This window comes from Stegostoma tigrinum, chromosome 3 (genome assembly GCF_030684315.1).
Source record: "Stegostoma tigrinum isolate sSteTig4 chromosome 3, sSteTig4.hap1, whole genome shotgun sequence".
Lineage (NCBI taxonomy): Eukaryota > Metazoa > Chordata > Chondrichthyes > Orectolobiformes > Stegostomatidae > Stegostoma > Stegostoma tigrinum.
The window spans coordinates 211218-236200 of record NC_081356.1 but is presented as its reverse complement, the minus strand read 5'-3'; the positions used below and the strand labels follow the sequence as shown (position 1 = coordinate 236200).

Below are 24983 nucleotides of genomic sequence, written 5' to 3'. Positions count from 1 at the left end.
ATATCCCACTTATTACGTTATATTACCTAGAGAAAAAAAAACCTTTGTTCTTACTGTTGCCTGTTAGCTTGCCAATCCTATGTCTATGTCAAAATGTTACCCCCCCTCACCCTGAGCTTTCTTTTTCTGTAATAACCTTTAATTGGCACAATAGAAAATGTTTTCTTTAAATCCATGTACATACATCCACTGTTTTCATTTTATCCATGTTATTTCTGCAAATAACTTGTATAGATTGGTTAAACATGATATCCCTTTCACAAAACCATACTGACTCTTTCTGATCACCTTGAGCTTATCTAAATGTCTTGCTATAACATCTTTGAAAATGACTTCTAAATCTTCCCAATCAGAGGTGTTAAGCTAACAGCCTGTTGTTTCTTGCTTTCTATCTTCCTCCCTTTTTGAATAAAGTAGTTCAATTCACTATTTTCGCTATTTTCCAATCTAATGGAACCTTCCCCGATTTGGAAGTTTTAAAACCAACGCATCGGTCTTGTCAGTAATCACATTTTAAAAAAACTCAAGATGAAGTCCATCAGCAACCTGTAGCTCCATTAATTTACTCTGTACCACTTCCCTGGTGATTTTTGTTTTGGAGTTTCTCCTTCCCTCTATTTCCTGCTCTACAGCTATTTCTGGATTGTTGCTGCTATCCTCCATTATGAAGACCAGAGCAGAATGCCAGTTTAATTCATCTGCCATCTCCTTATTTTCCATTGGGCATGTTTCTCAGAAGTAGCACTGTTATTTGATGTAATGAGCATGCATAAACTCTCTCTGCAGTGTTATGTAATGACCAAGAGGTGGAGAGTTGATTTTGCCAGCCTTTGATCGTGAAGCAGTGGTTGCCAAGTGCCAGGCAGGGGGATAGTCCGCTGTGTTGTCACCATCAGATGAGCATCAGCTGCATTCTCCTTCACAGGACAAAGTTCATTCTTGCTTGCCAGTAATTTGAACCAAAGAAATGGAATTATATTGGCTCATTCAGTTTTCATGGAAAGGAAGCTTTCAATTTGGCTCAGAAGGGAATAGAAGCCACAATTGCCTACTTGCAAAGAGAGAGAATGCATATAAGTTTGAAATATGTTGACTGGTTCCCTCTGTCATAAGGTGACAGAACTTTAAGTACATTTAAGTCGTCATTGGCCAACTTTAAGTACATTTAAGTCATCATTGGACAAGCATATGGACGTACATGGAATAATGTAGGTTAGATGAGCTTCCGATTGGTATGGCAGGTTGGCACAACATCGACGGCCGAAGGGCCTGTACTGTGCTGTAATGTTCTATGTTCTATGTGAGGCTATCAGTTAATTTGTACGATTGGCTTGTAATGCAGAGTGATACCAATACTACAGGTACAATTCCTGCACTGGCTGATGTAACCATGAGGGACTGACTTCTCAACCTCTCCTCTTACCTGAGGCATGATGACCCTATGGTTAAAAACCACCAGTTGTCACTCTGTAATGTAAGAGTAGCTTTATGGTCCCCTGGAATTATGGTGACTAGACCTTATCTTACCTTATATGTAAGGTGGCATACGAAACACCAGTAGAGGCAACTTATGTGGTTTTTCTTGTCTCTGAGACCACAGAAAACCCATGCAGTGATTCAATGTCTAGACAATGCCAGTGCTGTGTCCTCCATTATTATACAATAATACTTGGATAATTAAATACAAGTTGCTAGTGATGATGAATGTTCACCACCCTATGAAATAAATTTGCAATTATTTTTTCAGATGATTCTGGAGCATGTTGTTGCTGACACTACATTAGGTATTGGGTAGAATGTAATGTACTTTGTTGTTAATAAAAACCAAAAGAACTGTGGATGCTGTAATCAGGATCTAAAACAAAGTTGCTGGAAAAGCTCAGCAGGTCTGGCTGCATCTGTTGAAGGGAAAAACAGAGTTAACGTTTCGGGTCCGGCAACCCTTCCTCAGAAGATGCTGCCAGACCTGCTGAGCTTCTCCGGCAACTTTGTTTTTGTTCATATCGTTGTTAGATTGTTTTCAAGTCACTTACTGGTACTGAAAAGTTGTCTAATTATTTAATTACCCATGGATAAGTGAGTTCCACAAACCTTTGTTAATTCCAGTTGGCTTTCCATGGAAATACTCTATGGTGCAATATTCTAGAAAAGTAAAATTCACAGGCAAGATAAACTTTGAATAATTGAATTTTATATCCAGTGAGCGTCTGCAGCAGTGCTTGGACAATGAAATATTGAGGGGAAGAGGAAAGGAAACTCCTGACCAGATTGTCAAAACCTTTGTGAATAGGGCCCATGTCAGTTTACTGTGTGTAACTAAAATCAGTCCTCTTGGCAGGAGATAACACTGGCAAGGGCAGTGATGTATTCCGCTGCCCAGATTGCAACAATAACAGTACTTTGCCTGAAGCAGGCTGAAAGGGAATGTGTATGGAAACATGGCTTGGTACTGGTGATCTAGCTGAATTCTTTTTTTTTGCTGTTTCTTCTAAATACTTGAGACTATTTGCAGAGTCTATGTGAGACTCTTTACTTTAAAGGAAAATTTCCGTGGTTTGATAAATGAATCATTTTGGGAATATAGAACAGATGTGCTCAAGGCTTTGGTGGCACTGTATCAGCTGGGATATCATGCCAATCTTGATTTTCACGAAACCTTTTAAAACCAATATATTTTCCGTTAACATTTATAATGCACTGGATTCTTTTTGGAGCCACTGTTTCTGAACTTATGTAAAACCACATGCCAATTCAGTTAGAGAGACAGTATCCTGTTTCACTTTTCACTTCATCATTCGGACAGGAAGAACATTATCAGAATTGAACAGTAGGCTAATTTTAGTTCAGTGAATTGCCTCAAACATGGCTTATTTAAGAATCGAAGAATTTGCATTGTGTCTATTAATTTGAAGCTCAATGTGTAGGTGTTCTGCTAAATCATATTCTTATGAGTTTGCATTCAATATCAGTTGAATGTCAAAACCTGTAGGTTCAGTGCTTTTACAGATTTGAATGACTGTTATTTAATTACAAAATAAATTTCTAAATAGACCCTTATGAAATTCCTTACTCAAACTTGTCCATTCAGTAACAGATGATAAGAGAATTCAAAACATGCATCTCTGTAATACTGCAGCATTTTTACATTGCTGACAACAGGAAGCAAGATGTGTGAATATAACTTCCTCCTCTTTCTGGTTTTGTGTAGGTAGTTGTATGTAATTAAAGGAAGTAACTGATCTCAGAAGGTAGTTTTTGCTAGCAATCCACTCTGTTCTGTGTCTGTTGTTATTATAAGTAGTAAAAATCTCAGGAAGCTATATACACACTTGCAAATTAGCTATTCTAATTTCTTAAGTAATTTTCACTTTTTCCAACTTTCCTCATTACATTCCAGTGTTCATTTATTTTTGTATAGGTATATTCATTCTTGTTAGTATAATCCCTCACCGAATGGGGAACTTAATGAAAATTAGGGTTTTTCTTTGCTCCATTGTGACAGCCATCTCCACGAAGGCTGATCACTTTCCTACCTGACACGCACAGACATTATTGTATTGCGAACACAAAAACTAATTTGCTGCTTCTACAAACTAGTGACAGCTTCAAATCCATTGCCGCAGCCAAACTGAAAAGTTGTTTTTTAATTGTTTATTTCACTTTACCGTGACGTGTTCCACACTGAAAAGGTTAATTTTTTTTCCATAAGAAGCGCCATGTAAAATATATGGAAAAATTCAAGCAAATATATAACTGAACCAAAGTGTGAACACATGAATAAATTATCTACTACTTTCCAGTTTTGAATATTGTAATGTTTAGACTCAGACGGCTGAGTGCAAGCTGGGGAGAAACTCATTGACTGGAATTTTTAATGACCCACATCTGGCTAAGTTCCTACAGAGGTGGGCAGCTGTTTAAGCCCCACTTAAAGGATGTTTTCACATGTCAGTGGCACGTTAACAAGGCTGTACGAGTGCAGCAACCTCCTCCCTGGGTGAATCCAGAGACCAGCACCAACTTGGAGGCATCTTACAGCGGATGTCTAAAGTAACTCGGGGTTTCAGGCGCATAGATTTTTAAAATGCTACAAATGGGTACAAAAAATAATCAAGAAGGCTAATGAAATGCTGATGTTTATATCTGGAGGACTGGAGTGCAAAGATGCAGAAATTATACAGCAGTTATACACAACACTGGTTAGACCCACTCGGAGTACCGTGAGCAGATCTGGGCATCACACCTCAAGGTAAGTACAGTGGTCTTAGAGGGAGTACAATTTAAGTTTACAAGGATGATACCTGGTTTTCAGGGGTTAAGTTATAAGGAGAGATCATACAAATTACGCCTGTTTTCTAAAGAGTGTTTGAGGTTTAGAACACTCTTCCACAAATGGCAGAGGATGCTGGATCAGTTGTTAATTTTAAATCTGAGATAGATACACTTTTGTTATGGAGATAGTAGTTTCTGCATATGCTGGAGAATCTGGGATAACAAGGTGTAGAGCTGGATGAACACGGCAAGCCAAGCAGCATCGGAGGAGCAGGAAGGCTGACGTTTCGGGCCTAGATCTTCTTCAGAAATGAAGGGCCTTCTGAAATAGGGCCTTGGCCCGAAACATCAGCCTTCCTGCTCCTCCTGATACTGCTTGGCCTGCCGTATTCATCCAGCTCTACACCTTGTTATCTCACACTTTTGTTATGCACAGGATTAAGTGATATTGGCCAAAGGCAGGTATATGGAGATAATGGGAACTGCAGATGCTGGAGAATTCCAAGATAATAAAATGTGAGGCTGGGTGAACACAGCAGGCCAAGCAGCATCTCAGGAGCACAAAAACTGACGTTTCGGGCCTAGACCCTTCATCAGAGAGGGGGATGGGGAGAGGGAACTGGAATAAATAGGGAGAGAGGGGGAGGCGGACCGAAGATGGAGAGTAAAGAAGATAGGTGGAGAGAGTATAGGTGGGGAGGTAGGGAGGGGATAGGTCAGTCCAGGGAAGACGGACAGGTCAAGGAGGTGGGATGAGGTTAGTAGGTAGATGGGGGTGCGGCTTGGGGTGGGAGGAAGGGATGGGTGAGAGGAAGAACCGGTTAGGGAGGCAGAGACAGGTTGAACCAGTCCAACCTGTCCATGCCTCCCTAACCGGTTCTTCGTCTCACCCATCCCTTCCTCCCACCCCAAGCCGCACCCCCATCTACCTACTAACCTCATCCCACCTCCTTGACCTGTCCGTCTTCCCTGGACTGACCTATCCCCTCCCTACCTCCTCACCTATACTCTCTCCACCTATCTTCTTTACTCTCCATCTTCGGTCCGCCTCCCCCTCTCTCCCTATTTATTCCAGTTCCCTCTCCCCATCCCCCTCTCTGATGAAGGGTCTAGGCCCGAAACATCAGCTTTTGTGCTCCTGAGATGCTGCTTGGCCTGCTGTGTTCATTCAGCCTCACATTTTATTATCTAGGCAGGTATATGGAATTAGGCCACAGGTCAGACATGATCTCATTAAATGGGCTGAACTGGTTTAAGGGGCTGAATGGTCTACTCCTGGTCTTGTGTTTCAAGTTGTCGTAGATTGAATGATTCTTAGTACCTTCTTTCGCTGATTGAGATGCAAGAATTTTAAAAAGTGCAGCGTAGACAAAAGAATGAAGATCTTAACAACTTTTTGATGTTAAAATTCTCAACAGGCTTTGACTCCTTCTTAAGACTCCCTCATGCTCTTGTTTTATGGCTCAGCAGCACTATCTATGTAAGGCTGCTAATTGCTAATGCTTTAGGCTGTTTGTTAGGTCTACCATGTTGGGAACCTGTCTATCATCCTTAATTGAATGGTGAAGATGGAGCCAGCCAATTTATCTCCAGTAAAATTGGGAAAAAAATTGGAAAATTGAGCCCATTGTATTTTGTCATTTGTGATTAAACTTTCTCATCAATTAATGTAGTTAGCCACCATTGCTTACTTGCATCAATTATTAATATGTAGTATATAAGCTGTTAGCTGGAGTTGCGTCTCGGCCCGAAAGTTCAGTTTTCCTGCTAACATGCTGCTTGGCCTGCTGTGTTCAATCCAGCTCTACGCCTTGTTAGCTGGAGTTGTTGGTTGGTTTGTCAAGCTGACTGGTTTTCACGCATACATTTCATCTTCCTTCTAGTTGACATGTCAGTGCTGTGTGACTTCTGTTGAAGCACCATTGTTCTGTCCTGCTCTGAGTTTATATGGTCCAGTCTGTCCTGGTGGGCTGTCTTGTTTCCAGTTTTAAACTGTAGTTGTGGTATGTAGAATGGGTCTATTTCAACATGTTTGTTTATTTCATCGGTGGTTAAAAACCAGGCCTCCAGGAATTCTCATGCTTGTCCTAGTTCTGTGACTTTGTCCCAGTTAAATTGATGTCCTTCTATGTCAGAGGGAGAGTTTGTCATGCCATTTTGCTGCGAGTTTGTGTTCATGTATCCTGGTGGTGAGTTTCCTACCTTTCTGCCCTGCGAAGTGTTTCTTGCAGTTGCTGCATGGTGTTTTATATAAGCTCATGTGGGTATGGGGTCTCTCATCTTTGTGAGTAACTGGTGAAGTGTGGCATTGAAATAGATCCCTTCTACGTGCCATTGTGGTACAAGACTGGACCGTATAAACTCAAAATGGGACAGAACAATAGCGCATTAGTGAAAACATTAAGCTGTTAGCTTTAAAACATTGGCTGATAGTGTATGGGACTATCAGTTTATCAGAACAGTAAAACAAAAAAAAAGTGTTGAAAATGTAATGATATCTGGTTTTCTAGCTCCATTACCTAAAGCTTGGGGTGTTCTTCCAACAAACTCTTGAACAGATGACTCCCAATTTCCATAAAAGCTTTTCAGTTGCTGTCATTTGCTCTGCCACGTTTTAAGCCCTGTCAGATAGCTAAAACCTAAGCTAATAACTGCATTAAATATAATCATTTTTATAAGGCACAGCTATAGAATGAAGCATTCTATTTATACAACAGTACCTGATGGTTTTTTTTTCAAAACTGTGTCTAATGAATTCCACCTCTTTATCTTTAGGAGTGAATCTGCTTCATTAACTATCTTTAGCGGGGGTGGCATCAATCTGTTATTAGCGCAGTACATTCAGTGGGGCAGATGTCAATTTGAGCCCTGCTGCACTCATTGTGTAAACATAAATCAGATTCAGCAGGAAGGTACCAAGTGGAAGCTGCACCATGTTGGAGGGAATGACAGGCAAGTCACACAAAAGCAAAGTCTGGCATTTACTGGCAATTAGCCACAGGAGTAAGATATACATTTGTTCTTTTGACTGCAACAGTCAGATTAGATATGGAAGGAGAAAGATTGCTGGTGCTATGATATAAAACATAACGATAAATTTGCATTTTTAAACAGAATTACGGAGCAGATATTTTTACTCAAAAAAATGTTGCAGTTACCTTATTTGTGTAACATTATTCAATTTAAAATTGCACATCATGGCGGCATGGTGGCTCAGTGGTTAGCACTGCAGCCTCACAGCACCAAGGATCCGGGTTCGATTCCAGCCTCGGGCTACCGTCTGTGCAGAGCCCGCACATTCTCCCAGTGTCTGTGTAGGTTTCCTTCGGGTGCTCCGGTTTCCTCCCACAGTCCAAAGATGTGCAGGCTAGGTGGATTGGTCATGCTAAATTACCTGTAGTATTCAGGGGGGTGTGGGTTATAGGGGGATGGGTCTCGGTGGGATATATCAAGGGGCGGCGTGGACTTGTTGGGCCAAAGGACCTGTTTCCACACTGTAGGGAATCTAATCCAATCAAATCTCCCAGACTGCTTGCCACTCAAAGGAAAAGAATTTCGTGTGAATTCTTTTTCCCAAGAAACAGCTTTCGGTTACAGTAGCTCAGTGATTTTAATAAGGAGTGTCCACGCATTTGAAACAATTTCCATTATTTCAATACGCTCTGACACAAAAACTGATAAAATTTGCATAAAAGAGAGCGCAGGAGGATGGATATTGGAAATGAGCTAAATGTACTGATAACATGAAACATTCAAAGTGACAAGTCAGGAATATGGAAATTATTGTTCTGGGCAAAGAAACTCAATTTCAATTTTCTGTTTTTTTAGTCAAATCCACCTTTTCATGGAAATTTGTTTTTTTTCCAGAAATGGCAGTAATTTTGAAAAACCATTTTTTTTTGTTATTTGGAAAAGATACTGGCACACTGCAGTGTTCTGCATTAGTTTACAGCCCAAATATGATCTGGATTAGCAGCTTCTGGTTGAGCTCTTATTGAAACCAAAAGAACTGCGGATGCTGTAAATCAGGAACAAAACAGAAGGTTGCTGGAAAAGCTCAGCAGGTCTGGCAGCATCTGTGGAGGAGAAAAAAAGTTAACATTTCAAGTCCGGTGAACCTTCCTCAGAGTTCTGATTGAGTTCTGTTCTATCGTGTGCTTAATTTACACAAGCTTCATATGTTTTCTGATAATGCTCTATTTAAATACTTTCAGCTATATTATACGGTTTGGAAATGGATTTGTATTCGGGTAATGTGCATTGCTTAATATAAATTGATCTCCATTACTTGGGTCTGAGCGACACAGATATTGTCGTTGTACCTCCTTAAGTCAAGCAGCTATCTCTTTGATTTTCCTTTCCTTACTGAAAATACTTGCCGCATATCTGCTTGCAAGGTTTATGCAATAGTGCACTAGCTAATGAGTGGAAGGAATTGTAGGCATGGTGGAAAAACTCACAGAAGACGGGATTAAGTGCAAAATCAATTATTAAGATGATACCAGAACTGACAGGATATGCAGAATAAAAAGACATGAAACATGTTTTGGTTTTTTTCCCTCAGGTACAAAAGAATGATGCTGAGTGTTTTTCTGATGGCGGTCTTTTAAGATTACAAAATGTTTGATACAGTAGATATTGAAAGGTTGCATGCACGTATTTAAGGAGAATCTTGATAACTAAATGGAGAGGAAGAAATTATATATTGATACAGTTAGATGAAGAGGGAGTTGGAAAAAAAATTCACACAAAGAATTAAAGAGTTGAGGGAAATGGGCTGTTTCTGCACTAAAACGGTTTTATGAGCTACTGGCTGAGGCACTGGGAGTACTAATGAGGAGTGCTCTGGTCAGAATCTTCCCCCAACCAGAAGAGACTGCACTGGGCACTGCCAAAAGATCAGCTGGAAGCACAAGCTAAAGTAGGATAGGGAAGGGCCAGCAACAGCTGTAATAAAGGCTTTCCCAATCCCAACACCAGCCTTTTTGTAGACAATGAAGTTTTCATTCCAATCAGTGACAGCTGGTGGAGATTTGTATTTTCAGGGGTTTATTTTGAGTGGTTGGTATTTAAGGTGAGTGTCTGCAGGGATTTCATCTGGGTTTTTTTTATTGTGAGCTATTGATGTTTTGTTTTGTCTGTGTGTTTCATTTGGACTCTATCATTTATGGGGTTGCAGAACAGCACTGAGTGGAGCCTGACCTTTATCCACGGAGTAGAGCAGGATTATTGGGATACCCAGCTGGGACAGAATGACTTCTTGCTGTGAGATGGTATGAGCTAAGCTCAGGCAGGACAAACACTACAGCAGGACAGGTCCAGATTCTCATTATTTTGATCCATAAGCCAGGAGCACTGTAGACTATAAGACAACAGAGGCCATTTGGCTCTGCCATTTGATCATGGCTGGTATGTTTCTCAATACCTTTCTCCTGCTGCCTCCTCATAACCCTTGATTCTCCTCCCAATCAAGAACCTACCTGTATCTAACTCTGGATTGAATGCGCTCAATGGCTTGGCCTTCACAGCCTTTTGTGGCAGTGAGTTCCAGAGTCACCATCGTCTGATTGACGAAATTCCTCCTCATCTCAGTTCTAAAAGATCGTCCTTTCACTTTGAGACTGTCCACAGAGTCTACTCTCTGCTACAGGTGGAAATGTTTGCTCCATGTCCACTGTACCCAGGCGTCTCAATATGCAGTAAATTTCAATGAGATGTCTCCTTTTCTTTCCAAACTCCATTGAGTACGGATCTAGAGGCCTCAATTGTTCCTCATTCCTGGGATCATACTTGCAAACCTTTTCTAGATTCCCCTCCAAGGCCAGCACATCCATCCATAGATGACACTCAAAACTGTTCACGATATTTCCAATGTGGTCTGACCAGAGCCTTATACAGCCTCAGAAGTACAACCCTGCTGTTGCATTCTCACCCTCTTGAAATTGCTAACATTGCATTTACCTTCCCAACTGCCAACTAAACCCGCAGAGTTTTCGGAAAGGAACGGTTAAAGCCAACGTCATGTTTGTGTCTCAGATCTTGTTAAGGATAATCCAAAGAGATTCTATAAATGCATTAAGAGCGAGAGGGTAGGGCCTCTTAGAGATCAAGGAGATCATCTTTGTGTTGAGCTCCAGGAGATGGGAGAGATACTAATCGACTATTTCAGGTCAGTTTTTACCATGGAGAATGAATTGGAGTCTAGACAATACGAAGAAATAAATTTTGGTGTTAAAAACAGTTCACTTTACAAAAGAGGAAGTAGGGGAAAGCATATAAAGGTGGATAAATCTCCAGGAGCTGATCTAATGCATCCAAGAATGTTGTGAGAAGTAAGCGAGAAAATTACAAGACCCCTTGCACAAATCCTTGCATCATCTATAACTACAGGGGGAGGTGCCTGATGACTGGAGGGTAGCTAACATTGTACCTTTAAGAAAGGCTGTAAGGAGAAACCGGGGATCTGTAGATGTGTGAATCCGATTTCAGTTGTAGGTAAATTGTCAGAGATGATTATAAAAGATAGGATTTATGGACAGTTAGAGAGGCAAAAAATACCAAAAAGATAGTTGACACAGCTGTAGACGTTGTTAATTTGGATTTTAATAAAGCCTTTAACAAGGTTCTACATGGTAGACTAATTAATAAAGTTAGGTCACATGGGATTCAGGATGAGCTTGCCAATTGGATATATTATTGGCTCACTGGCAGAACACAGAAAATAATAGTGGAGGGTTGCTTCTTGGACTGGAGTCCTCTGACCAGCACTGTTCCACTGGGATCGTTTCAGACTCCCTTTCTGTTATCATTTATATAAATGATTTGGATGATAATATAGAAGGCATGATTAATAAGTTTACTGATGACATCAAAATTGATGCGATAATAGACAGGGAAGAGGGTGTTCTAAGATTACAGAAGGATCTTGATCAAATGGGTCAATGGGCTAAAAATGGCAATGGAGTTCAATCTGGATAAATGCAGAGTATTGCATTTTGGTACAACAAACAAGGGTGGGGCTTATATAATTAATGGCAGGGCATCGGGTTGTGTTGTAGAACAGAGACACCTAGGAGTGCAGGTACATATTTCTCTGAAGTTTGCATCATGTTTAGACAGGGTGATTAAAAAGGCATTTGGAATGCTTCAGTCCTTTGAGTTCAAGAGTTGGGAAGTCATGTTGAGTTTGTATAGGGTATTGGTGAGCCCTTTCTGGAATACTGTGTCCAGTTCTGGTTGCTCCTTTCTATAGGAAGGATACTATCATATGCAGAGGGTTCAGAAGAGATTTAGCAGAATGTTTCTGGATATGGAAGTTTTGAGTTATAAAGAAAGGCTTGATAGGCAGGGACTTTTTTCACTGGAGAGTAGGAGGTTGAGAGATGACCTGATAGAAGTTTATAAAATAATGAGAGGTATAGATAGAGTAATGATAATTGCTCTTTCCTTAAGATGAGGAATTTCAAGATGAGGGGGCACATTCTTAAGGTGAGAGGAGAGAGATTTTAAAAAGACATGAGGCAAATTTTTTAAACAGAGGTTGGTTTGTGTATGGGATGAACTTCATAAGGAAGTGGTGGATGTGGGTACAATTACAACATTTAAAAGACATTTGGATAAGTACATACATAGGAAAGGTTTGGAGAGATATGGGTCAGGAGCAGATAGGTGGGACTAATTCAGTTTGGAATTATGTTCAGCATGGACTGTTTGGTCCAAATGGTCCGTTTCTGTGCTGTATGACTGTATAAGAAGAAGGTACCATTCCCGGTTGACTTCAAGAAGTTCAGGTGTGTATGAAATTAAGAGAAAACAGCATATAATGCTGCAATGATTAGTGATATCAAAAAATCATACATTAACATCAGAGACCCTTTGGCTCATCGAGTCTGTGCCACCAAAAATAAAGTACTACCTCCACTAGTCCCACTTTCCCTCACTCAGCCCGTAACCTTGAATGTTACAACACTTCAACTGCACATCCAAGTACTTTTAAAGGTTTGAGATTTCCTGCTTCTGTGACCTTTCCAGGCGATGCATTCCAGTCCCTTACCACCCTCTGTTATTTTTCCTCAAATTCCCTGTAAACATCCCACCCTTCAATGTTATTTACATACCCCATTGTTATTGACTTTGGTACGTCAGAAGACCAGTGAAGCTTAAGAAATCAGCAAAGTTGGCTAACGAAAAAGAAGAAATTAGTGTTCAAGAGAAAGCTAGCTAGAAATATAAAACAGGTGATGAGGATTTCTCCAAGTATTTAAAAAAGAAAAAGAGCAAGTAAAGTGAGTATTGGCCTCTTTGAGATTGAGAATCAATAAAGGGAAATGAGGAAATAGCAGAAGTATTGAACAGGTAGTTTGAATCACAGAATCCATATAGTGTGGAAGCAGGCCATTCACGCCACCCCGCCGAAGATCATCCCACCTAGACTCACCCCATCCCTGTAACCCCACATTTCCCATTGCTAATCTACCTAGCCTGCAAATCCCTGGACACTACAGGCAATTTAGCATGGCTAATCCACCTAATCTGCATATCTTTGCACTGTGGGAGGAAACTGGAGCGTCCAGAGGAAACCCACGACAGTCGCCTGAGGGTGGGATCAAACCTGGGTTCCTGGTGCTGTGAGGTGACAGTGTTAACTACTGAGTCACCGTGCCACCCACTTGTATTTTCGTGTATTCACTGTAGAAGACACACTAAAAAATAACCACAAACATTTGAAAATGAAGAGATAAAAGGGAGGGAGGCAATTGAGCAACTCTCAATCAATTGGAAAAAAAGAGGGAAAATTACTACAACTGTATCATGTTTGAGAAATTCATTCGAACTTTCTGAAGAAGGAACAAGCAGGGTGGATAAAGAGGAACCTTTTGGGTGTGGTATACTTGAACTTCAGAAATCATTCAGCAATTTGCCACTTTTAAGTTTTTATACAAAAGAAAAGATCATAGTACAGGAGTAATATATTAACTTGGATAGAGGTTTGGTTAGATAACAGGAGGTAGAGCATAGGAATAAATGAATCAATCTAGCATTGTCAAGCTACTTATACTGGTGTGTCACTGGGATAAAACAATTTATAAGTTTCATCAATGACTTGGATGAAAGGAGATGATACATCAAAGGAGGGTATTATTTATCTCCTTGTCAAAATCTATCTTGGGATAATCGGACACATCCAAGAAATCTCTGATTCTTGGGTTAATTAGTGAATGGTTTCCTGGTTGGAGTAAAGACTAGTCTGGAGGGATGAGAAGAACAAAAACATAAGTTGCTGGAAAAGGTCAGCAGGTCTGGCAGCATCTGTGAAGAAAAAATCAGGGTTATCATTTCGGGTAACTGTGATCTTTCCTCAGAACTGGTTTTGAGACACGGTCACCTGAAACGTTAACTCTAATATTTTTCTTCACAGGTGCTGCCAAGCCTGCTGAGCTTCTCCAGCAACTTTTATTTTTGTTCTTGATTTACAGCATCCGCAATTCTTTCAGTTTGTATTGAAAAGAAGACTCGTGTATGAGTACTTCAGGCCCTAGGGCTACACATTATTAAAGCAGGAGGTACTAAGCACAACCAGCTCTGGGAAGATGGTGGCCTTATGGCAATGTCATTGGGTCCATAATTCTGATGTCCAGTCTTACACTCCAGAGATATGGATTCAAATCCCATCGTGGGAACGAGAGAGGTGACGAGAAACTATCATTGATTGTTGTTAAAAAGTCAACTGATTCATTAACTGGTTCACTGGTTTCCTCCATGTGAGCCCTCACTCACAGTAATGTTCACTCTTAACTGTTCTTGAAAGTGGTCTAACAAGTCGCACAGATCGGGACAAATTGAAAGGGAGGGAGGGGGCTTCTAGTGATCCCATGTTCTATGAAAAAAATTAAAATGCCCAAGAACCTCCACACCATGTTGTGAGTGGATCAGTAAACCCAAAATGAAAGGATGATTCTCAAAGCGCATCCTCTGCTAATTGTTCACTCAGTAATTTACCGCTCATCTTTTTCTGTGTCGTGACTTGGATGCCAAGCAAATTTAATTATACAGAGAACCTACGAAACAACAAATCTCCATGTTAACTCATGATAAAATCACTGAACTTAGACTGGCTATCACAAGAAGTTCATGAGTTCAGTTATTTAAGAAAGCTTGAAGCTAAATATGTAATAATCAATAACTGACACCTTTCATTATTTCTATTAATAAATTCTACAAACTAATTACTTGCATAAGAAGGGTCAAGAAGTAACCATCCTGAATAATTAGTTTGAAGGCTCCATTCTGTATGATAATTTCCTTTAGTATTTGCTCTATTTCTGTCTACATTCCTCCAGAACTAAGCCTCTAATTAATCAGGCAGCAACTTGTTCCTGAAAAACATAGGAAGAACACCAAAAAAGGAAGGAAAATGTAAAGAAACAGAATACTTGTAACCTCCGCATTTTCATATCACTTTGCAGCCTCCAATCAGGATCTGTAAAATTGGTTGGCTATCCAGGAGACTTACCACAGATAGAGGAGAGAGTAGCTATGAGAAGATTAAGGGGCCGGGATGGTGTTTTCAGCATGGCAACTTGACAGTGTTGAAGTGCCACAAGATTCAGTCCTGGCATCACAATTATTTGCTGCATCTTTTAAAGACTTGGACGAGAGAATTGAATGTACTATCACCAAGCTTGCAGAATACACAAAAATAGGTGGGATGGCAAGTGATAAGAATGACACTAAGCCTGCAGAGAGATATCGATATGTGAGTGGGCAAAAATCTGCCAATGCAGAAAATATGAAATGTTCTGTGCTTTGGCAACAATAATGACATGCTGAAATTGATGTAAATGGAGAAAGACTGCAGAAAGCTTTGGAGGGATTTTGAAGTCCTTGTGCATAAATAGCCGGTATTCAAGTTAAGAAAGTAATAAGGAAGGCAAATGGAATTTCAAAGAGACAGGAATATAAAAGCAGAGACATTTTGCTAAAACTATAAAAGGCACTAGTCAGACCATACCTGGAAAACTGAACAGTTTTGGTTTCCTTATCTGAGGGTACATATACTGGCATTGGAGGCTGTCCACAGGGGGTTAATTGGGCTGAATCTATGTCTGGAGAGATTTTCTCATGGGGAATTGTTGAGTAGGTTCAATCTGTACTTGTTGAAATTTAGAAGAATGAGAGGTGACCTTGTTGAGATATATAAGATTCTTAAGGGGCTTGACAGGGTAGATGTGGAAAGGTTGTTTGGAACAGTCCAGAATGGCAACATCTCAGAATAAGGAGTGGTCCAGTTAGAACAGAGATGAAGAGAATTTTCTTCTCTGACAGCAGTGAGTCTGAGAAATTCTTTACCAAGGGTGAGTGGATTTGTGGATTATTAGATCAGGCATGATTCCACTGAATGGTGGAACAGATTCGATGGACTGAATGGTCTACTTCTCTTATGTCGTGTCATCTTAATGATGACGGATTAGTTCTTAGTGCACATGCATGAATTAAAGTAATAGACTGTATAAAAGTGCCTCAGTTTCCACACATTGAGGATATGACAAAACAGGTAAACATTATATTTTTGCAATTTAAAAAGGACAAATGAGACAATTCTTAGGAATAATGACTGTAAAACTGTTAATAAAATAAAATGCTTAGACTCTTCTGGTAATTATCATGGTTATTGCCCTGAATCTGTACTATTAGACCGCTTATAAATAAAGTGAAGCACTGTCACAGGAAAAAAAGTCAAATAAAGTACATGACAGTGAGATTTTTCTCTGGAGAATATTTGTGACAATTCTGCTTCCAATATGGAAAATCATAAATGAAGTAAAATCCAGGTGATTTTTGCCTTGGGTAACCACGTGTAGCAGGTGATCTGAAGTTGACAATATCATGTATTTTATGTTCAACTGTCTTTTCCATAGAAAAGGAAATTGGGCAAAATGTAAAAGAGACTTCCAATTTGTTATAGCCCATTTTGCAGTGTTGCCAACGATGGATTTTACACCGTGCTGTTGATCATTTATTCTAAAATTGTGGACTCCCTAGACTTGCACGTCCAATTCTTCAGTCTGAGTGCCTGTTGATTAAATAGGATACTTGCCAAAAATATATCCTGATACATTTTGGTTTTCTGTTATAATTTACTTTTTTCAACAAATTAAAGATAATAAAGGATTTTTTTGAAGATGGAAAGCTCACTAAGCCTAGTCAGTTCTGACTTCTTTTGGTTGAAATTAAATTATTTCATTTACTGGCAGCCATTTTTACAGCAACATCTGACTTAAACTACACTAAAACTTAGACAAAGGATATCTTTGTCCTTTATTTCAACATTTAGTCATTTGGGATTTTTATGCATAAACTTGATAAGTTTCCAAGTCTGCGCATGCATGTGTTCCTATGAGTGTTGCACTAATTTCTGGTAAAAAAACAGCAAAAGGGACTGACTGAGCATGATAAATGTTATAATGGTATGTTGCAGATCCAAAATTACGGGGATTTTAAAAAAATGGTTTCTAATCTGTTTGAATTATGGTACATTCTAGAATTAGTGCCTCTGCCTTTATACTGATATTACTGAAGGCTCTGGGAGTACACAGTGTTATTATTTATGATTTCAAAACAATGCTGTGTCAGTACAGCAATAGCTCCGGAAGATTGCAGATACCTGTGGTTCGCACAGTACTAAAGTGAGTAAAGTCCATAATTTGGAGACACTGATATTGGAAATGATAGCATACCACTTTAACTTTAAGTGATCATTCTGAATTTTCTTATTTATGTTTAGTTTATGATGCAGATGTCAGGTTTTTGCTATCAGTGGATGTTTTAATATTATAGAACTTGAGTCACAATCCATTTTAAGAGATTTGAAATCTGTGTACTACTTATTGTCTCGGCCCATTTATCATGGACAGCACAGTGGCTCTGCTGCCTCGGAGTGCCAGCAACCTGGGTTAAATTCTAACCTCGGGATACTACAAACTCCACACAGACATTCTCCCTGTGTCTGCATGAGTTTCCTCTGGGTGCGCCAGTTTCTTTCCACATCGAAAGATGTGCAAGGTAGGAAGACTGCCATAGGAAATGCAGAATCACAGTGTTAGGGTAGGAGGGCTAGTTCTGGGTGGAATGCTCTTCAGAGGATCAGTGTGACTCAATGAGCTGAACGACCTGCTTCCATGCTGTCGGGAATTTATGGTTATCAATGCTTGTATAGTATCATTGAGAAGCCTGGCAATTCTGTGAAAGCTCAGACTTTTTCCTGGTTACAGTAATTTGAGTTGTACAGAGTGCAGTAGCATTCTTATATTGTGGTGATACGGAAGGATCCTGACATAGTGCCAGGTGACACAGGTTTCTGTTTTGGGTTTGGGAACTGAGCGTCCAGGAATTTTCAGATCCTAGCCTGGTGCAAAATCAGTATCAGTGATGGGATGTGTGATTTAAGTGTTAGCCATTAATTGGCCTACAGCTGAGTTTGGTGGCTGATTTAGTGCTTTCTTTATGTGGACAGGAACTCATTTAACAGGCAAATAGCATTCATGCCAGTGGAAATGCATAGACGAGGAGAACAGGTATCAGTTAATGATTTGGGAGTTGGCCTGTTGAGGCAGCCTCACATTTTTCTGATGTTTTCCTTGAGGCCCCGATGAAAGTTGCTAAAGGCGGGAAGTGTGCCTCCCATATGGGAAATGAGCACTAGCATTAAGTGTGGCTCAAGGTGGCCCAAGATACCAGTAGTTGCACTTCACTGTGCAGATTTCTAACAGCCTTTCCACTCAAAACCTAGCTTCTTAACTCCGGTGATGAAAAATCCATGCAACTGCAGAAACAAGAATTTCAATCTCCACTTTTATCATTTACTTCATACAGCAGTCATGTACAGTGAAGCTTCTCTGCTGTGTTCCTGACAGTCATGTTCAAATATGTCACGGTTTTCCTGTGGGTTTTCCTAATAATCGACAATGGTTTCATAATCATTTTAATAGTCTCTTAATTCCAGATTGGTATCAAGTTCAGATTTCACCATTATGAGATTCAAACCCAGGTACCCTGAATATCACCCCTGGATTAATAGTCTAGTGAAAATAACATTAGGCTATCATTGATTTATGGAGCAACTTGAGTCTGTCACTTCTAGTCCAGAGCTACGGACACTGTCACTGTGCCACAAGGTCCCCCAATATTCCTTTGCTTTCCATTTGAAAAACTGCTGACACTTGCTCTGTCTTAGTCCTAAAGAGACCTATAAGCTGTCGTGAATTGCGAGATGTGAGGATTACAGGCTTCCCACATCCCAGTCATCCTTTGAAAATCTAATTGCATAATTGATTTGTCAGAAACTAGTGATTCCTTCCAAGTGAACACAACAGGCCAAGCAGCATCTCAGCACCACAAAAGCTGACATTTTGGGCCCAGACCCTTCATCAGAGAGGGGGATGGGGAGAGGGTTCTGAAATAAATAGGGAGAGAGGGGGAGGCAGACTGAAGATGCATAGAGGAGAAAATAGGTGGAGAGGAGAGTATAGGTGGGGAGGAGAATAGGTCAGTCCGGGGAGGACGGCCAGGTCGAGGAGGCAGGATGAAGTTGGTAGGTGGGAAATGGAGGTGTGGCTTGAGGTTGGAGGAGGGGATAGGTGAGAGGAAGAACTGGTTAGGGAGGCGGGGACGAGCTGGGCTGGTTTTGTGAAGCAATGGGGGGAGGGGACAAGCTGGGCTGGTTTTGTGATGCAGTGGGAGAGGGGGAGATTTTGAAGCTTGTGAAGTCCACATTGATACCATTGGGCTGCAGGGTTCCCAAGCGGAGTATGAGTTGCTGTTCCTGCAAACTTCGGGTGGCATCATTGTGGCACTGCAGGAGGCCCATGATGGACATGTCGTCTAAGGAATGGGAGGGGGAGTTAAAATGGTTCGCGACTGGGAGGTGCAGTTGTTTATAGCGTACCAAGCGTAGGTGTTCTGCAAAGTGGTCCCCAAGCCTCCGCTTGGTTTGCCCAATGTAGAGAAAGCCACACCGGGTACAGTGGATACAGTATACTACATTGGCAGATGTGCAGGTGAACATTGCTTAATATGGAAAGTCATCTTGGGGCCTGGGAAGGGGGTGATGGAGGAGGTGTGGGGGCAGGTTTAGCACTTCCTGCGGTTGCAGGGGAAAGTGTCGGGTGTGGTGGGGTTGGAGGGGAGTGTGGAGCGGACAAGGGAGTCACGGAGAGAGTGGTCCTTCCGGAAGGCAGACAAGGGTGGGGATGGAAAAATGTCTTGGGTGGTGGGTTCGGATTGTAGATGGCGGAAGTGTCGGAGGATGATGCGTTGTATCGGAGGTTGGTGGGGTGGTATGTGAGTACGAGGGGGATTCTCTTGGGGCAGTTATTGCAGGGGCTGGGTGTGAGGGATGTGTTGCGGGAAATGCGGGAGACACGGCCAAGGGCGTTCTCGACCATGCAGGGAGGAAGTTGTGGTCCTTGGAAAACGAGGACATCTGGGATGTGCGGGAATGCAATGCCTCATCCTGGGAGCAGATGTGGCGGAGGCAACGGAATTGGGACTAGGGGTTGGAATTTTTGCAGGGGGGTGGGTGGGAGGAGGTGTATTCTAGGTAGCTGTGGGAGTCGGTGGGCTTGAAGTGGACATCATTTTCTAGCTGGTTGCCTGAGATGGAAACAGAGAGGCCCAGGAAGGTGAGGGATGTGTTAGAGATGGCCCAGGTGAACTTGAGGTTGGGGTGGAAGGTGTTGGTGAAGTGGATGAACTGTTTGAGGTCCTCTTGGGAGCAAGAGGCGACGCTGATACCGTCATCAATGTAACGGAGGAAGAGGTGGGGTTTGGGGCCTGTGTAGGTGCGGAAGAGGGATTGTTCCATGTAACCTACAAAGAGGCAGGTATAGCTTGGGCCCATGCGGGTACCCATGGCCACCCCCTTTGTCTGTAGGAAGTGGGAGGAATCGAAAGGGAAGTTGTTGAGGGTGAGGACGAGTTCAGCTAGGTGGATGAGGGTGTCGGTGGAGGGGGACTGGCCAGGCCTGCGGGACAGGAAGAAGCGGAGAGCCTTAAGGCCATCTGCATGAGGAATGCAGGTGTATAGGGACTGGATGTCCATGGTGAAAATGAGGTGTTGGGGCCAGGGAATTGCCAGTTCTGGAGGAGGTGGAGGGCGTGGGTGGTGTCAAGGATGTAGGTGGGGAGTTCCTGGACCAAGGGGAGAAAATGGAGTCCAGATAAGTGGAGATGAGTTTGGTGGGGCAGTAGTAGGCGGAGACAATAGGTTGGCCAGGGCAGGCGGGTTTGTGGATTTTGGGAAGGAGATAGAAGCAGGCGGTGAGGGGTCGGGGAACAATGAAGTTGGAGGCTGTGGGTGGGAGGTCACCTGAGGTGATGAGATGATGGGCGGTATTGGAGATGATGGTTTGGTGCTCGGGTGTGGAGCCATGATCAAGGGAGCGGTAGGAGGAGGTGTCGGAAAGTTGGCGTTTGGCCTCGGCGATGTAGAGGTCAGTGCGCCAAACTACCACTGCGCCTCCCTTATCTGCGGGTTTGATGGTGAGGTTGGGGTTGGAGCATGCCACTTTGTTATCTTGGATTCTCCAGCATCTGCAGTTCCCATTATCTCTGATTATGATTCCTTCCAAGTGCCCTATTTTGCAGGCCATTCCACAGGGGCAATTGAAACTTGACCTCAAGGTTTTTTGGAGCCACTTGCGTAGATGATGAATAATTTAATGGAACAACAATCAAGTCAGACGACATGTCCATCATGGGCCTCCTGCTGTGCCACAATGATGCCACCCGAAGGTTGCAGGAACAGCAACTCATATTCCGCTTGGGAACCCTACAGCCCAATGGTATCAATGTGGACTTCACTAGCTTCAAAATCTCCCCTTCTCCCACTGCATCACAAAACCTGCCCAGTTTGCCCCCTCCCCTCACTGCGTCACTAAACCAGCCCAGCTCATCCCCGCCTGCCTAACCTGTTCTTCCTCTCACCTATCCCCTCCTCCCACCTCAAGCCGCACCTCCATTTCCTACCTACCAACCTCATCCCGCCTCATTGACCTGTCCGTTTTCCCTGGACTGACCTATCCCCTCCCTACCTCCCCACCTATCTTCTTTTCTCTCCATCTTCGGTCAGCCTCCCCCTCTCTCCCTATTTATTCCAGTTCCCTCTCCCCATCCCCCTCTCTGATGAAGGGTCTAGGCCCGAAACGTCAGCTTTTGTGCTCCTGAGATGCTGCTAGGCCTGCTGTGTTCATCCAGCTCCACACTTTGTTGTCCCATTTATTGTGTATTTGTTTTTACTGTTTGACCTCCCGAAATGCATTTTCTCACAGTTATCAGAGTTGAATTCAATCTGCCATTTTCCTGCCCACGCAACTGATCCATCAATATCATTTTGGAGTTGACAACTATCCACTACACTATCATTACGTGGCTAATTTTGTCACCTGCAAATTTCCCAATTGTACCCCCTACATTCAAGTTGAAATCGTTAGTGTATAAAACAAATTGCAAGGGTTCCAATTACTTGAAACAGCTTTCTATTCACAAAGGCAACCATTGACCCTAAACTTTTGTTTGGGGGGGGGGGTGGGCAGGGGCTATAAATGTTCCCCTACCCAGCAATGCCCATTTCCCATGAACATATTTTGTAAAAAAAATTGACTTTAACATAATAAAATATCCTGAGTCCAAAAGTGCTGCATGAGTTTAATTTCTATAACCTGTTTCATAACCACTGAGTCTTGAAGTGTGGACACTGTTGTAATGTTGGTAGTATGCATTAGCCTTACCATTAACCAAAACTCAAATTATTCCTTAAAAGAATCTAATTTTATCTATCTAATACAATTTCAAAATTTTCGAATGATCGACAGTTTTCTCTTGAGATCACTGTGTTCCCTTATTCTTGGAGAACTCCCAGGAAACAGTACCAGACACTTAGACTTTGTTAGCTACGTTCATGCTTCCAAAGACAGGGGCTGTTTTCTTCAGACGATTTTTGATTTGTTGCGCAATTCATACGGTGGAAGAGAGCAGCCAGCCGACTAGGATGTGCTTTCCATTGATCTAATATCCCTAGTCACATATCTGACATTCTCAATGTAATGTGTTCATGCACGTTATGTTTTAGCTGATAGAAGGACATCATGTCCGTACTGTCAGTTATCAAAATGCCTTTCAAACCCTATTTAAGTCAGTTACTGTATGATTTGCAGAAACTGCAAGAAACTATTCAATATATTATGGTCTGTACAACGTTTTCTAATACCTTAATGTAGTTGGTTATCTGTCGCAATACTGCTAATTTAGGAACATGTTTAGTTTAAGCCTCATTAAATTGTAACTGGATAAAAGAAACTTCTTCCATAGCCTTATGTTATTTGAGATTTTTTTTTATTAATAGTAATGTGGCAATGCTCATTTATACGCACACATATGCACCACTGCAGTAAAATAATTAGCCAATTTATCTTTTTTATCAGGCTGTGGAGAAGTACTACATTAGGGAAAAGATCCAAAATTTGTTTTCTTTGAAGCCCTTAGTTAAACAGGCAATCAAGGGGAGAACAAATCTGATATTTCTTTCACTCACCTCCAGTCCCCAGTTGATGAGAACACACCACATGTAACAGTTTAATGAACTGAACCAGATAGTAGATACTTTTTCACTGAATGAACTTTAGCACTATAATTGTGCTAGCTATGTCTAGAGATTTACTGGAGCCGCAGAAATATTAAGGCAAAAGCCTCTGGAGGACTCCTTGTCAATCGCACATGGACTATTTTTTAGAGCTCTTTTTCTGATACTTTCCTCGTGCCTCATTCATATTTCAACAATGGCTACAAGATTATGCCAGACAATGAATCCAATTATATTTCATGATCATTTGTCACAAGAGAAGCTGGACATTGAGTATTAGTGGCTGACAACTCCCTTGAGATTTTAAAACAAAATGCTCACTAACACATTATTAGAAGCCTCTCACTTAGGGAAAATGCTGTTGAGTAAAGTGCTGCGGAAGCAGCGACATGGTTGTAATGTCACTGGACCAGTAACTTAGACACCCAGATTTAAGTTCTGGGCACACGGGTTTTCACCATTGGTGGGTGAGGTGAGACTAACTATCCTTGACATCAGGGTTTTAACTGACAGTTCAGCATCAAGGATCCCTGGCAGAACTGAATCTTTGCGAACTAGGGTAAAAACTCTTCACTGTTTGGAATCATACCTAACGATGTAGGAATTATTCAAGGTGTTAGAGCATACATCAGAAAAACTTGCCAATCAACGTGACTGATCTAAGTATTTCTAACCAACTTGTTATGACACACCTCTGCAGCAGTTAGGACTTGAACACAGACCTGCTGGTCCAGACACAGGGATATTACTGTTCCACAAGAACCCCAGTTCCCTACAACAGTGTTTCTAGGCCCAGACGTTTTCACTTGCTTCATCATCAAGCTTCCCTCTGTTATAAGGTTAAAAGTGGGGATTGTGCAATCATCAGCAACTATGTTCAGCACTATTATTGATTCTTCAGGCACCAGAACAATGAATATCCAAATGTAACAAGACCTGAACAATATGCAGACTTGCATTGATGAATGACCAGCAGCATCCATGCCAGCTGAGAGGGATGGCTTATCTTCAACAAGAGGGAATCTAATGACTACTCATGACATTCAGTGCTAGAAGCATTGCTGAATTTCCCCACTATCAACTTCCTGAACCACAAACTGAACCAGATGAGTTGAGTTAAATACTATCAGAGAGATAACAATCCTGCAGCAAGTAATTTATGCCCTGAGTGGTGTTACACCCAAGGTCTGTCCAAGGCACAAGTCAGGAGTGTGATGGAATACTCTTTATTTGCCTGGATGGGTGCATCTTCAACAACACCCAAGCTTGACACCATCCGGGGAAAAGCGGCCTGCTTGATTTGCACCTGTCTTCAAACATCCACTACTCCCTGCACTACCAACACTCGGTAGCAACAGTGTGTGCCTTCTAGCAAGATGCACTGCAGAAACTCACCGGGTAGATCGCTTCCATTTAGAAGGACAAGGGTAGTAGATACAAGGGAACCTGCAAGTTCCCCTCCAAGTCACCATTCTGACTTTGAAATATGTTGCCATTCCTTCACTGTTGCTGGGTCAAAATCCTTAGTATTGCAGGCCTATCTGTGACAAAAGGTCTACAGTGGTTCAAGAAGGCAGATGGCAATCATCATCTCAATTAGTGCTGCATAATAAATCTGTCCTGCCAGCAATGCCCACCTCCTGAAAATATAAAATAAAACTTGCAATAATTGAACTCTACAAAATCTGGAGCGAGTGGAACAGATTGAGAGTGCCCAGACCAGAAGACAAAGAAATTGCTAATGGTGGTAAAGGGATGTAAAATGGGTATAAATGAATGTGTGAAAAAGGGAGCAGAGCAGACCCAAAAAATAGTGAGGATGCTATTCACTTCTCAAAGAGCAATTAATGGTCAAAATAAATTGTTGGGTCAGCCAGTGATAGCATATCCATAAACCAATTCGAGAAAGATGGAAGATGCCTCGGGGTATTTATATTATTTGAATTTTTTAAAAAGATGTTTGCCATGAATTGAGGCAATAATTTTTAGGATGGGACAAGCTGTCACTAATCCATGCAAGTGTGTTGTGATCTGACACCTATCACATGGGTTACTCCCCCAAACATGTAAATCA

The 24983-nt window shown here is 41.6% G+C and overlaps 1 protein-coding gene across 1 annotated transcript in view; it reads left to right on the top strand.

Annotated features, from left to right (window-relative positions):
• The window catches only part of LOC125451216 (chondroitin sulfate synthase 3), a 161331-nt gene that overhangs the window by 132019 nt on the left and 4329 nt on the right, over nt 1-24983 (top strand). The window lies entirely within an intron of this gene.